Source organism: Protomyctophum bolini, assembly GCF_963924005.1.
Source record: "Protomyctophum bolini genome assembly, chromosome: 6".
Classification (NCBI taxonomy): domain Eukaryota; kingdom Metazoa; phylum Chordata; class Actinopteri; order Myctophiformes; family Myctophidae; genus Protomyctophum; species Protomyctophum bolini.
Genome location: NC_137867.1, coordinates 2,934,424 through 2,948,253, shown reverse-complemented (window position 1 = coordinate 2,948,253; position 13,830 = coordinate 2,934,424). Strand labels below are relative to the sequence as shown.

The 13,830-nt window shown below is 42.4% G+C and overlaps 1 long non-coding RNA gene across 1 annotated transcript; it reads right to left on the bottom strand.

The window, feature by feature from the left end:
* Positions 1–9,693: 9,693 nt before the first annotated feature.
* LOC308317163 lies at positions 9,694–12,109 on the bottom strand. Its single transcript, XR_013964229.1, has 4 exons — positions 11,961–12,109; positions 11,246–11,320; positions 10,817–11,023; positions 9,694–9,768 (listed from the first exon to the last, which is right to left on the bottom strand). It is a non-coding gene; the product is annotated as an uncharacterized lncRNA (long non-coding RNA).
* Between the last annotated feature and the right edge of the window lie 1,721 nt (positions 12,110–13,830).

Here is a 13,830-nt window from a genome sequence, read left to right as displayed (position 1 = left end):
TAATAGCGAATTGCAGTAGTCCAGCCTTGAGGTGACGAAGGCGTGGACAAGTTTTTCTGCGTCATTTTTGGACAGGATGTGCCTGACCTTTGCAATATTTCGCAGGTGAAAGAAAGCATTCTTTGAGATTTGTTTGATATGAGATTTGAAAGACAAGTCTTGATCAAAGGTAACCCCCAGATTCCTCACAGTGGCCTTGGAGGCCAAAGTAATGCCATCTAGAGAAAAGTTCCCATCGACCAACTTGTCTCTCAGGGGCTTAGGGCCGATCACGATAACTTCCGTTTTGTTAGAGTTGAGGAGTAGGTAATTACCTGCCATCCAACTCTTTATGTCTTTAAGACATGCTTGAAGTTTGACTAGTTGGTCCGTTTCGTTCGGTTTCATCGATAGATATAGTTGAGTGTCGTCTGCGTAACAATGAAAATCTATGGAGTGTTCCCTGATGATGTTGCCCAGAGGGAGCATATATAAAGAGAAGAGTATTGGTCCAAGCACAGAGCCTTGTGGGACTCCGTATTTGACCTTTTCACGTGTAGAGGAGCCATTATTGACCTCTACAAACTGAAAACGATCAGACAGATAGGACTCGAACCATTTCAGTGCGGCACCCCTGATGCCAACCAGATGTTCCAGTCTCTGTAGCAGAATGTGGTGGTCAATAGTGTCGAATGCAGCACTAAGGTCCAGCAACACCAGTACGGAGAGGAGGTTATTATCTGCTGCAGTCAGGAGGTCATTTGTAACTCTCAGCAGGGCCGTCTCAGTGCTATGGTTAGCTCTGAAGCCCGACTGAAAGCCTTCTAATATATTGTTGTTTTGTAGAAAGTCACACAACTGTTTGGCGACCGCTTTCTCGAGAATTTTGGAGAGAAACGGAAGGTTCGATATAGGTCTATAGCTAGCTAGAATGCCTGCATCAAGAGTAGGCTTTTTGAGTAGAGGTTTGATTACCGCTACCTTGAAAGATTGTGGCACGTAGCCTGTCACCAAAGACATATTGATCATATTGAGTAGGCATGTACCAACCGGAGGCAGGACCTCTTTGAGTAATCTAGTCGGAACTGGATCCAGGGTACATGTCGTTGATTTTGAAGAAGATATCATTGAAGTGAACTCAGAGAGCTCGATTGGAGAGAGACTATCCATATATATATTTGGATGTGGGAACGTTATCCAGATCTCTGGATTCAAGATAATTACAATTATTTTATTAAGACATAATGGTTGAAAAAGTACTCACGTTTTATACTTCAATATCAATAATAATCCAAAATTACTACTGTAAAAAAAAGTCCGGAATTCAAAATATAGGCTACCTCAATAAAAGTACACACGTATTGGTATCAAAATGTACTCAACATACTGTCAAAGGTAAACAGTACTCACGGTCAAATAAATGTAGTGGGGTAAAATACAATATTGGGATCTGAGATGTACTGCAGTGGAAGTAAAAGTATAGGCCTATTTATTGGAAATAGTAAGTACAAATACCTCAAAATTGTAATAAGCCTACACCTACAGTACATTGGTAAATGTACTTAGTTATTTTCCGCCACTGTATACATTTTTGAAAAGCAAAACATCTTTGAGCTCTCATTTCTTTATTTTTATCTTTAGTACATAGCATGCTGAACTTAATGAATTCACGGTTAAATTAATTCGTATACTTTATGCTACTGGATTGTTCAAATAAACCGTACATTACCTGTTAAAACTGTGGGACATTGAGGGCCATTTGCACCAAGAAAGATTAAGCCTTAATCTGGTTTAAATCAAGGTTTATCTATTAATCCAGTTGCACCAAACTTTAAACCTAGTTTTCACTAATCCGGTTTAGTTTTAAACCATCCTTTTAATCTTGGTTTTGTTTTTTTAATCTTGGTTTTAATTTTCACAGTAAACCTGGATTAATGTCAATCCTGTTGCACCACTACTTTAAACTTTGATTTAAGTATCAATAAGGGATTAATTCTAAACCAGCAGGAGAGGTGGTTTAATTGAAAACAACATGGCAGCATATATACCTCTACATGTTTGTTGTTGTTTGGGAGGAAGTGGTGGTGTGTGATCGACGGAACAGATCTATAAACCTACCACGCACCACGGAGTGACCATACGTCTGTTGTTTTTTTTAGCGAGCGAGACGACTTTTATTATTATATATATTTTTGCTGCAGGCACTATAATTTAAACATTCTCAAATATGAATGAAATAGTAATGCTAATGATGCTCACGACTGCTGCTGTTTATTTACAGCGCAAAACCAAGATGGCGGACACACAACAAAGTTTAATCCATGAATTAATCACAGTTTAAAGTTTTAATCACAGTTTAATGGATTTTAATCACAGGTTAAGGATTTAATCACAGATCTGTTGAGCAATTCTTAAAATTAAGTGGTGCAACACAACTCGAATTAAAATTAATCCTTGATCAACAAATCCCTGATTAACACTAAACTAAACTTTATTTAATCTTTCTTGGTGCAAACGGCCCTGAGACTATAACGTGTCTATGGTCGTGTGTGGTTATGATTAATTATGAGTGTTATGATTTATGAGTGTTATTTTGGATTATAAATATATATGTATGTTTATTGCTAATAGTATATATATATTTATATGGTGGTATATTGTTATAGTATATATATATGTATGTGGATTATCTTAGGCCTAGATGTCTTCTAATATATATATATATATCTATATCTGTGCAGCAGTTGTTATGAACCTGTATTAGACTAACTCTCCTCCCATGCAGAGTATACTAATGGGTTTTCAGACAGACTGATTGTCATCAGCTGTGTGTCTGGGGTAACCCTGTTGGCCATGACCATGGAGGTCTGATCAACCTCCCTGATTGGCTGACGGTCACGTGAGCGAGCTAGCGGCCGCGGCTCTCTCACTACATAGCCCATTCATGCCCAGCCCAGCGCTGGGGGAACACTTCCAAGGTCTTTCCCCCATCCGCCGTACTGCTACATGTCGCCAACTGTTTTGTTTGTTTCTTTATTTGTGAAGTTGAACCTTTTGTTAGACAAGTTATCTCCCTTCGGAAAGGAATAACTTTAGTTTTGTTTTGGATTCCGTTTATTTGTTCATGTGAGTTAAAAGAGCCATTTATTTTGTAAACTTGTTGATTCTTATAATTTATTCATATGCTTTTGAATAAATGATTGTATTAGGCCTTGGTTTCCGTTTCTCCTATCTATATTACATTACCTTTTACCCCTAGACATATGGTATGTAACATATTTGGGAGCCCGTCCGTTTCAAAAAACAAATTAAGGATTCAGTTGTTCAGTTGGTTATGTTTTTTGTTTTGCTAGTATTGCTTTTGGTGGTAGACGGATTGGGGAGTATTAATGGTGAGTATGTTGCTCGCACCAGTTTGAGTAGCAGATTTTGTTGCGGTGGTATGGCCTCTGATGACCAGGGTGCTAGTACGGATGTCCTGTCGCTTGAGGAGCTACAACAGTGCTCATATTGGGAATTGTACAGTATTGCCAAACAATTTAACGTTCCTTTACCGCACGGTACCAAAAAGAAAGAGGCGATTTTCGCAGCTGTCTCACGGCAGTTGCTTTCACAGGGAGTCATTACGATGCTGTCAGATGAGAGTGAGGGGGGAGACGTATCACTCATTGTCGCAGAACCGAGTTCCTGTGGGGCCAATCAGTCTGACACTACGGGTGTGTTAGAGCAGGGCGAGGATCCCGCGGGGGACCCGTCTGCTCAGGCCCCACATGATTACCCACGGGGCACTGGGGGGAGTCCTCAGGACATAGGGGGGGTTCTGCGCCTCCGGGAGCTTGAGCTGGAAATAGCACTAACAACGCTGAAGAGCGAGGAGTGCAAACTACAGCGTCAGAGACATGAGCTCGACATGGCACGCCTGCGAGGCCAGACCTACCCCGACGAGGCGTCCGCAGGGGCGCCCGCCTCCCAGCAGCAACACGGGTCATCCCCAGGTTCTAGAGGAGTGGCAGCGTTCGACATAAGCAAACAAATCGCATTGGTACCTGCGTTCAAGGAGGGTGAGTTGGATAACTACTTTTGTGCTTTTGAACGAATTGCTGGTGCTGTTAAGTGGCCCAGGGAATTCTGGAGTTTGCTACTCCAATGTAAGTTGACAGGTAGAGCACAGGATATCTGTAGCGCACTCACGGTGGATGAGAGCCTATGTTATGATGTCGTAAAGGCGGCTATCCTTAGCGGTTTCGAAATGGTGCCTGAACATTATAGGCAAAAATATAGGGCCGCTCAAAAATCCTCTACTCAAACGTTTGTGGAATTTGGCCGTGAAAAAGCCACATTGTTTAGGAAATGGTGCAACGCGAGCAACGTACACACTTTTGAGCAGCTTACTGAGCTGATAGTGATGGAAGATTTCAAATCATGTATCCCAGATCGTATTGTTGTCTATCTTGAGGAACAAAAGATTAACTCAATTGCTAAAGCCTCTGTGAGGGCCGATGAATATGATCTGACGCACCGGTCGGGTGTTTCTCCGGTGCGTAGCGGGGAGGGTCTGTTCAACATGCAGAAAAAACAGCACAAATTGTCACAGCCGAAAAGTCCACCGAGGGGCGCAAGTGCAGCGCCTGACAATCGTGCTTGCTTTTACTGTCATGAAATGGGCCATTTGGTTTCTCGCTGCCCTAAAGTACAACATAAGCAGCAGAAAGAGAATGGAAATGGAAATGTGTATTCAAAAAAACCAAAGGGTGTGGGGTTTGTGCATACTATTCCTCGGTCTGCTTCCGAGACAGCTATGGCTGTCCGGGCGGAGGTAGAGGAGTGTTTTGATCCCTTTATTTTGCATGGCTCAGTCTCTCTGTCTGATAAGGAAAATGAGCGCGTTCCTATCACCATTTTGCGTGATACAGGCGCCTCACAGTCCCTTATTTTACAGAGTGTACTGCCATTTGCGGAGAATACCTTTTGTGGTTCCGATGCATTGGTTTTGGGCGTGGAAATGATATCCTCTCGCGCTCCATTGCATATGATCCACCTACGCTCTCCACTTGTTTCTGGTCTTGTGCAGATCGGGTTACGTGAAAGTTTACCCATTGAAGGTGTGGGGATGATTCTTGGCAACGACATAGCTGGGGAAAAAGTGTTTGCGTCGCTAGAAGTGGTTGAAAAGCCTGTGGCTAACGTAGCTATGCCTGCGCTGGGAGCCCCACCCACTGTGTTTCCGGGTTGTGCTGTGACTCGCGCACAATCGAAAAAGTTTGATGACGAGGCTACGTTGTGTGACACTTTCTTGTGTGCCGAGCGACCAGTGGGTGATGCCCCACAGACACCGCGTAAGCGGGCTAGGAAAAGCTTGCTGGCTACTAAAAGTGATTTTGGGTTTGATATCGATAGGGAAACATTTGCGCATGCGCAGAAGCACGATCGCTCTCTCTCTGTGTGCTGGGAGGCAGTTACCAAAGTGGGTGATGCTGCTGGGCCGAGTGCATATAGTGTAGAGGATGGCCTCCTTGTGCGTAAATGGTTTCCAGCGGCTATCGGTGACTTGAAATGGAATGTGGTGCGTCAGGTTGTGGTACCTCAGGGTTTCCGTTCCCAGATTCTCAGTCTGGCTCACGACAACATTTCTGGCCACCTGGGCATTCGTAAAACTTATGACCGCATCCTACGCTATTTTTTCTGGCCGGGTTTGAATGCGTCTGTTACTGACTTCTGCCGCACTTGTCATGTGTGTCAGATGACGGGGAAGCCAAACCAGACTATTCCGCCCGCGCCGTTGAAACCGATCCCTGCTGTGGGTGAACCATTTGAGCACATCATGATTGACTGTGTCGGTCCATTACCGACCACAAAATCTGGTCACAAATACCTTCTTACTGTAATGTGTAGTGCAACGCGCTACCCAGAAGCGTTCCCATTACGCACACTAAAAGTGAGACCAGTTATTAAAGCGCTTTCTAGCTTTTTCTCTACTTTTGGTTTTTGCCGGTATCTTCAAAGTGACCAGGGCTCAAATTTCATGTCAAAATTATTTGCTCAAGTTGCTTCCACCCTTGGCATAGAACACAGACACTCTAGCGCTTATCATCCTGAGTCCCAGGGCGCGCTTGAGCGGTTTCACCAGACGTTGAAAGCGATGATGAAGAAATACTGTCACGAAACTGGTAAAGCCTGGGACGAGGGCTTGCCTTATCTTATGCTGGCAGTAAGAGAGAGCGTACAGGAGTCGCTGGGGTTTAGCCCAGCGGAGCTGGTGTTTGGCCATACGGTGCGCGGGCCGTTGCGTGCGTTTCGAGAGGGCTTATTAGCCAACGCAAACTCGCCGGTGACTAATGTATTGGATTTTGTTGCGGGGTTTCGCGAGCGATTGCACAAGGCCAGACAGATGGCTAGCAGCTTTCTGAGTAAAGCTCAAGGTAAAATGAAGGCATGGTTTGACAGGAAGGCTGTGCATAGAGTGTTTGCTGTGGGTCAGAGGGTGTTGGTGCTGCTCCCACTGCAAAGCTCAGCCTTCCAGGCCAAATTCAGTGGTCCTTATGTGATTGACAAAAAAATAAGTGAAACGGATTATGTGATTTTGACGCCCGATCGTCGCAAAAAGACAAGGGTTTGTCATGTGAATATGCTCAAGCCGTATCTGGCTCGCACCGAGTCAGATACTCCTGTTATTCCCGCAGTTGTCGCCTCACTTTCTGCAGCAGCGCCGTCACTTTATTCCCCTGAGAGTGATGGGCTGCGTGTAAAAGGTTCGTCTGGGTCACGTCTACAGAACTCTGAAATATTGAATGATTTACCGGGGTATTTAAAACATTTGGGTCCCCAGGCGCAAGCAGACATTATTGATTTGATGGAAAATAATGTGAATCTGTTTTCAGATAACCCATCATGCACATCAGCCCTTTCTCATGATGTAATTGTACAGAAGGATTGCCCTCCTATTAAGCAACATGCCTATCGGGTTAATCCAACCAAGCGTGCTTTACTACGAAAAGAGGTTGACTACTTGTTAGAGAACGGGCTGGCTGTTCATAGCAGCAGTGCGTGGTCTAGCCCCTGCTTGCTGGTGCCTAAGGCTGACGGGAGCCAGCGGTTTTGTACAGATTTTCGTAAGGTTAACAATATAACGCAGGCTGACAGTTATCCGCTCCCGAGGATGTTGGATTGCGTGGATCGGGTGGGGTCTGCTAAATTTGTAACTAAATTGGATTTGCTAAAGGGTTATTGGCAAGTGGCTTTGACACCCCGTGCATCAGAGATCAGTGCATTCGTGACACCAGACGGTTTATACCAATATACAGTGATGCCATTTGGCTTAAGAAATGCACCAGCGACATTTCAAAGATTAATGAATAATGTACTAAGAGGCGTGGACAATACAGAGACTTATTTGGACGATGTTGTGGCATATAATGATACTTGGCTTGAGCATATACACACTTTGAGACAGATTTTTCAGCGGTTAGGAGAGGCTAACCTGACATTAAATTTGTCAAAATGTGAATTTGGTTGTGCGACCGTAACGTATCTTGGGAAGCAGGTTGGTCAGGGCCAGGTACGTGCTATTAATGCAAAAATCCAGGCTATTCTAGAATATCCTGTGCCAAGGACTAGGCGTGAGCTCCGCCGGTTTTTGGGCATGGCAGGTTACTACCGGGGGTTTTGCAAAAATTTTGCTGCCGTCACTGCGCCGCTGACTACGCTGACTAGCGTCAAAAGAGTATTTATCTGGTCGCCTGCCTGTCAGTTAGCGTTCGAATCCTGCAAGGCTCTCCTCTGCAGCACTCCAGTCCTGGCTGCGCCCGACTTCACCAAACCGTTCAAGCTGGAGGTGGATGCCAGCGCCTGTGGCGCCGGTGCTGTCCTGCTCCAGGAGGATCTTCAGGATATCGATCATCCCATCTGTTACTATTCAAAGAAATTTAATTCAGCGCAGGGTAACTATAGTACCGTTGAGAAGGAAGCTCTCGCCCTGTTACTTGCATTACAATTTTTCGAGGTATATGTTGGCTCAAGCCCGTTGCCTATTGTTGTCTATACTGACCATAATCCCCTTGTGTTCCTAAGGCAAATGCAAAATTCAAATCAAAGACTGATGAGATGGTCCTTGATGCTACAGGACTTTGAAGTGGAAATTCGCCACAAGAAGGGGACGGACAATGTCCTTGCGGATGCCCTTTCCCGGGTTTAAGGTGCTCTCTTCTTTGAGAAGAAGTTATTTGGGGATATAACTTCTTTTCGGGAAGGGGGGTGTCACGACTATGGTCGTGTGTGGTTATGATTAATTATGAGTGTTATGATTTATGAGTGTTATTTTGGATTATAAATATATATGTATGTTTATTGCTAATAGTATATATATATTTATATGGTGGTATATTGTTATAGTATATATATATGTATGTGGATTATCTTAGGCCTAGATGTCTTCTAATATATATATATATATCTATATCTGTGCAGCAGTTGTTATGAACCTGTATTAGACTAACTCTCCTCCCATGCAGAGTATACTAATGGGTTTTCAGACAGACTGATTGTCATCAGCTGTGTGTCTGGGGTAACCCTGTTGGCCATGACCATGGAGGTCTGATCAACCTCCCTGATTGGCTGACGGTCACGTGAGCGAGCTAGCGGCCGCGGCTCTCTCACTACATAGCCCATTCATGCCCAGCCCAGCGCTGGGGGAACACTTCCAAGGTCTTTCCCCCATCCGCCGTACTGCTACATGTCGCCAACTGTTTTGTTTGTTTCTTTATTTGTGAAGTTGAACCTTTTGTTAGACAAGTTATCTCCCTTCGGAAAGGAATAACTTTAGTTTTGTTTTGGATTCCGTTTATTTGTTCATGTGAGTTAAAAGAGCCATTTATTTTGTAAACTTGTTGATTCTTATAATTTATTCATATGCTTTTGAATAAATGATTGTATTAGGCCTTGGTTTCCGTTTCTCCTATCTATATTACATTACCTTTTACCCCTAGACATATGGTTTTGTAACAAACGTGTACATAATTGCATTAAAATAGTTCAAATTACATAACCATTCTGAATATTGATGAATTGCTGCCACCTGCTGGACGTTTTATCCACAAGCAGACCTAGCACTTGGTTTTAACCAAGTTGATATTGACATCAGATACTTTCATGTTCAAAATGTGATGAATTGCCAATTTGCATTCACCCTAGAAGCTTGTGTATCAAACACTACCATACATGTTATTTATATAAATATACACACAAAATGTGTTGGGTTCAGTTCAGAGCAATGGGAAAAACCCAACAAATTATACAACAACCAAGATAATACTAGTGTGACTGTCAATACAATACAATGTTTAATTTTACCTTGATGTGTAATTATATTACCTAGATTTGAATATCCTATGCAAGATACAGAGTTTTATTAGCTGGTGCATAGCAGCAGCTAATCTTCCTGGGGTGCACACAGAACATAAAAACATGACATTCTACATGAATAACACTACAGGACAATGATATATAAACATATTTGATCATCAATTTCATCATCCACCTTCTGATTCCCCATTTTCTTGGAAGAGAAACAAACGAAAAATCATATAATTATGTCTACCTACCTACTGTACATGTACTAGGCTGTGAAAACACATCCTGTCAACATACCTGCAGATGCGCACCATACCTGGGTTACTCTTCTGAACAACCCTAATCACAAATATCATGTTTCAAGCTGATGTTGACGTTTCCAGGGAAAAGCAGGCTCTTGTAGGATGTAGGATGTCATCTGCCTGCCAACAGCAACCATGGCTCCTAGAATAAATGTTTTTTGTCATGTCAATCTCAGGTTGCACTCTTCACACAGGCAGACAGATACAGAAATCTCCATACGGGACACAGACAGATGGTTAAAACAGGTATTGCATACTAGGTTCCCAACTAGCATCGTTCCCAGCTAGGTTGGTGGCCAACGGGCACAGGTCTAATATACAAAAAATAATGACAATGATGATTTGAAATACCAATGCTGAACTTGTAAATAGTTTTTTCTAATTAGCCCTTCGCTAAGTCCCTCCCCAACATTTCCATAGGCTCTAAAACTTGTGCCATATTATTGTCTTTCACATCAGGATGTAATGATCATTGGAGAGAAATAATCTTCCAAACGCAGTCTCTCCCCAGTCAGTGTGAGGAGTCTGAATGAATGCAGAAGTATGTGCAGGACGTAAAGAAAATAAATCAAATAAATAAATGCCCAAACCTTTAAATGTAACGAACAAACAATAATAGATACACCATTTTCCCATTACTAAAATGTTGTAACATTTTGTAGCACGTTCCTCTGTGCCTTGTACTTGCCTTGTGCAAGCTTCTGAGACTTCAAGACATCTGCTATTTTTTTTAAACATTTTGAATCTTGAATAGTTTAAGTTTAACACAAATCTTTAATAATATACACAAATAATTATAACACAAATTTTCTCTTCTGGGGGTCCCTGTCACTAAATGTTTTCAGATGGGGTCTGCAACCAAATAAAATACATTTGGGTGTCCTTGGCATGAAAACTAATAATTTAGATGGCATTTGTCAGCCTAAGCTCTCAATGGGTTAGGGTTCCTGTCTGTCCAGCCCTTCTCAGTTTGAAACAGTGTGATCATGTGCCCATCACTTTGACATCCCTTTGCAGATCTGCTACACTGTTTGGGTAATGTTCCCCTGCGTACAGAATATGGATGCTGGGGTTTCACATTCTTTTTCAACTTCACGCATCTAGCTTTGTACATTTCAATGTATACATTCCCTGCACCAGCTCTCAATGGGGTGTTCAGGTCACACACACACACACACACACACACACACCTTCTCCAAGGCCTCTTGGACCACCCGCTCTGTCTCTCTTGTCTTGCTTCATCACGTCCTTGGTGTACTTGAGCAGGGTGTGAGGCGACCCCCAACTGGCGTTCTTGGTCTGCGTCGAGGCCGACAGCTTCTCAGGCTGCTGTATTGGGTACGAGGAGACGGGCTCTCCTGGCTGGGGATCACTGCTTCCATCTCAGGCTCTGGATCCTTGGTGTGAAACACAACAGAAATGTAGTGGAAATCTGCTCCATGTGTGTGCACGTGTTTGTTTATATCCATAACTTCAATTTGGAGTAAATCATTTTCTAGATCAGTCGACATCGTTTTCACATCAAGTAGTAGCATATTTCTTAACCTGTTCTGCTTAAGTAGTTTACATGAGTTTGAGCTGTAAGACACATGGTCATATTTATGAGTTATTATAGTTACCATTGTGACACTATTCCTATTTGGATTCAGCTGGTTGATTGGAACGGCTCTTCTTAGCCTTTGGTTCCTGGCTGCCTTTGAGTTGGACAACACAACACAACACACAGTGGATGGGTCTGTCTGATCCATGACAGTAAACAGTTTACAATTGATGAATATGATGGACAGCTGTCAAAGTAATTTGAAGGGATAATTCGTTTGGGGAGATTTTTCCCACTTATCCAGAATCATAAAAACGAATGGTTGCCTCTGCGTGCTGATTTGAAGTAAGTTTGGTTAACCTCATTTCTGAATCTTTATACCATCAAACGTTCAGCAATGTGTATAGGCTACCGTCAAATAGTACTATAGCTGAGGGAAACATTTTAGTGTTAGAGCTCAAATAAGTACAAAGAAGCTGGGAAAAAACACTTGAGTTAAAGTTGTAGATTCATTTTAGATCTGTACATTCAGGTGTCAGTCCACTTCATTTTCATAGAGGTACTGGAGGAGGTGTTGCGGGCTGAATACATTGATTACGAGGGGTGAATATTGCTTGCAATCTCACGATAGATATATCATGATACAGAGGCCATGATACGATATATATATATATATATATATATATATATAGACTCCCGCACTCTGGCTGATATTGACAATAAGCCTCTCTGACTTACGTGACTTCAAATTAATGACATTACAATTACTATATAATAGTTATATTACTATGTACCTCAATGGCCATACAGGTTGTGGAGTACAGGGCAGCGCAGTTCTCATTGATGAGGACTTCAGAACAGTCGGCTGGATTGTGGGCCAGATCTGCTCATAATGAAGGTTTGGTGAGATGACAGTTTCACCCCAGAGCAAAATGCTGTCCTCGTCTCCATTCTGTAATCAGAGAAAGATTTAAAAGAACCAATTCAACATGTTGACAAGTGCAGAACACAACACAAATCTGAAGTGAAAAGTTTAACCATCCACTTTCAAAGTTATGGAAATTAACTTAATGAAAGATAATCAATCATTGCACACATGTGTTAATCTGTACTATGTGATTTTTTTTTTAAAGCAATGTAATACAACAGTGTACATTATACCCACCAATATCATTTTAAACTCAAGATATATTTATGCTACTAGTCAGTAGTATAATGTCTATATAGTGTATATTGACAACATAATTATGATGTCCATGTATTGTTTTACTGTGATGGCTACAACATAACTTTACAATGACAAAACAATGCTAATACTACCAATAATTGAGACATTTTACAGCATTAATGCGATACATACACTTTACGTTTTTCTACCATATTAATGTTACGATAACTAGGCTTGAAACATGACAGTTATGACACAACGTGTTACATAGCCGGTATATAGCCCTGCAACTAGCCCCATATGTGCCCTCTCCCTACGCTCATTCTGTAGCTCCGAGATGAGGTCACACACTAGGCCCATCCCACGCGTTTCAGGAACGGCCTTCAACGGCGCAAGCTTCCGCAGTATACATTTCTTATCCTTACCACACCATTAATCCAAAACGTGTATGGACCATGCACCTTTACACTAATTCATACATAGGAGCGGCGCAGAAAATCCCGCCGCTCCTATGTATGAAAGCCTTTACGTCCCGTCTTTTGTCAGTCGCTTCCATGTTTATCAAGGAAGTTGAAAAGCTTTAGCGCCTCCCCGGCGCCTCCCCTGGTCGAAAATTTCCAACTGACTTCAGTTCACTCGACATGCACGCGCACACGCACACTTCCTTGATAAACATGGAAGCGACTGACAAAAGACGGGACGTAAAGGCTTTCATACATAGGAGCGGCGGGATTTTCTGCGCCGCTCCTATGTATGAATTAGTGTAAAGGTGCATGGTCCATACACGTTTTGGATTAATGGTGTGGTAAGGATAAGAAATGTATACTGCGGAAGCTTGCGCCGTTGAAGGCCGTTCCTGAAACGCGTGGGATGGGCCTAGTGTGTGACCTCATCTCGGAGCTACAGAATGAGCGTAGGGAGAGGGCACATATGGGGCTACCCTGCAACATGAATACGGTAACGTGCTTTACAACATTAACGTCTACAATACATGAACGTTCATATTTCAAATATAACTGCTCACCCTATGGTCACGAATGTTACAATTGTGTTCGGGCAGGTATTAGCACCCGTATCTTGCGTGCCGTGTAACATCCGTGGTCCAAACGTGAGCAGTTATATTTGAACTATATGAACGTTTATGCAGACGTTTAACATTAAAGTTCCACATGAGATAACATGTCAGATCAGATTAACCAGATTAAGTCTAAGATGTGGTAATAATTAATCAAATTAGCGACTTTATCACACGTGTAATATGCATTTAGGTTTTACCAATCTACTACATTGTATCGTATTTATATACGATATAGTTAAATGTAGCGCTCCTTCCCCCTACTAGTGAATAAGGGCAGGGCCCTGAGTTCCTATAATTATGTTTTTAAAATACGTAATACGTTTAGATTAATTTACCTCTTGTGTTTCAGGTGTATGCTGGTAAGTATTAACAATGAAGTTAACTCACAGTCCCTGTCTACTGTAAATTCAACTAATAT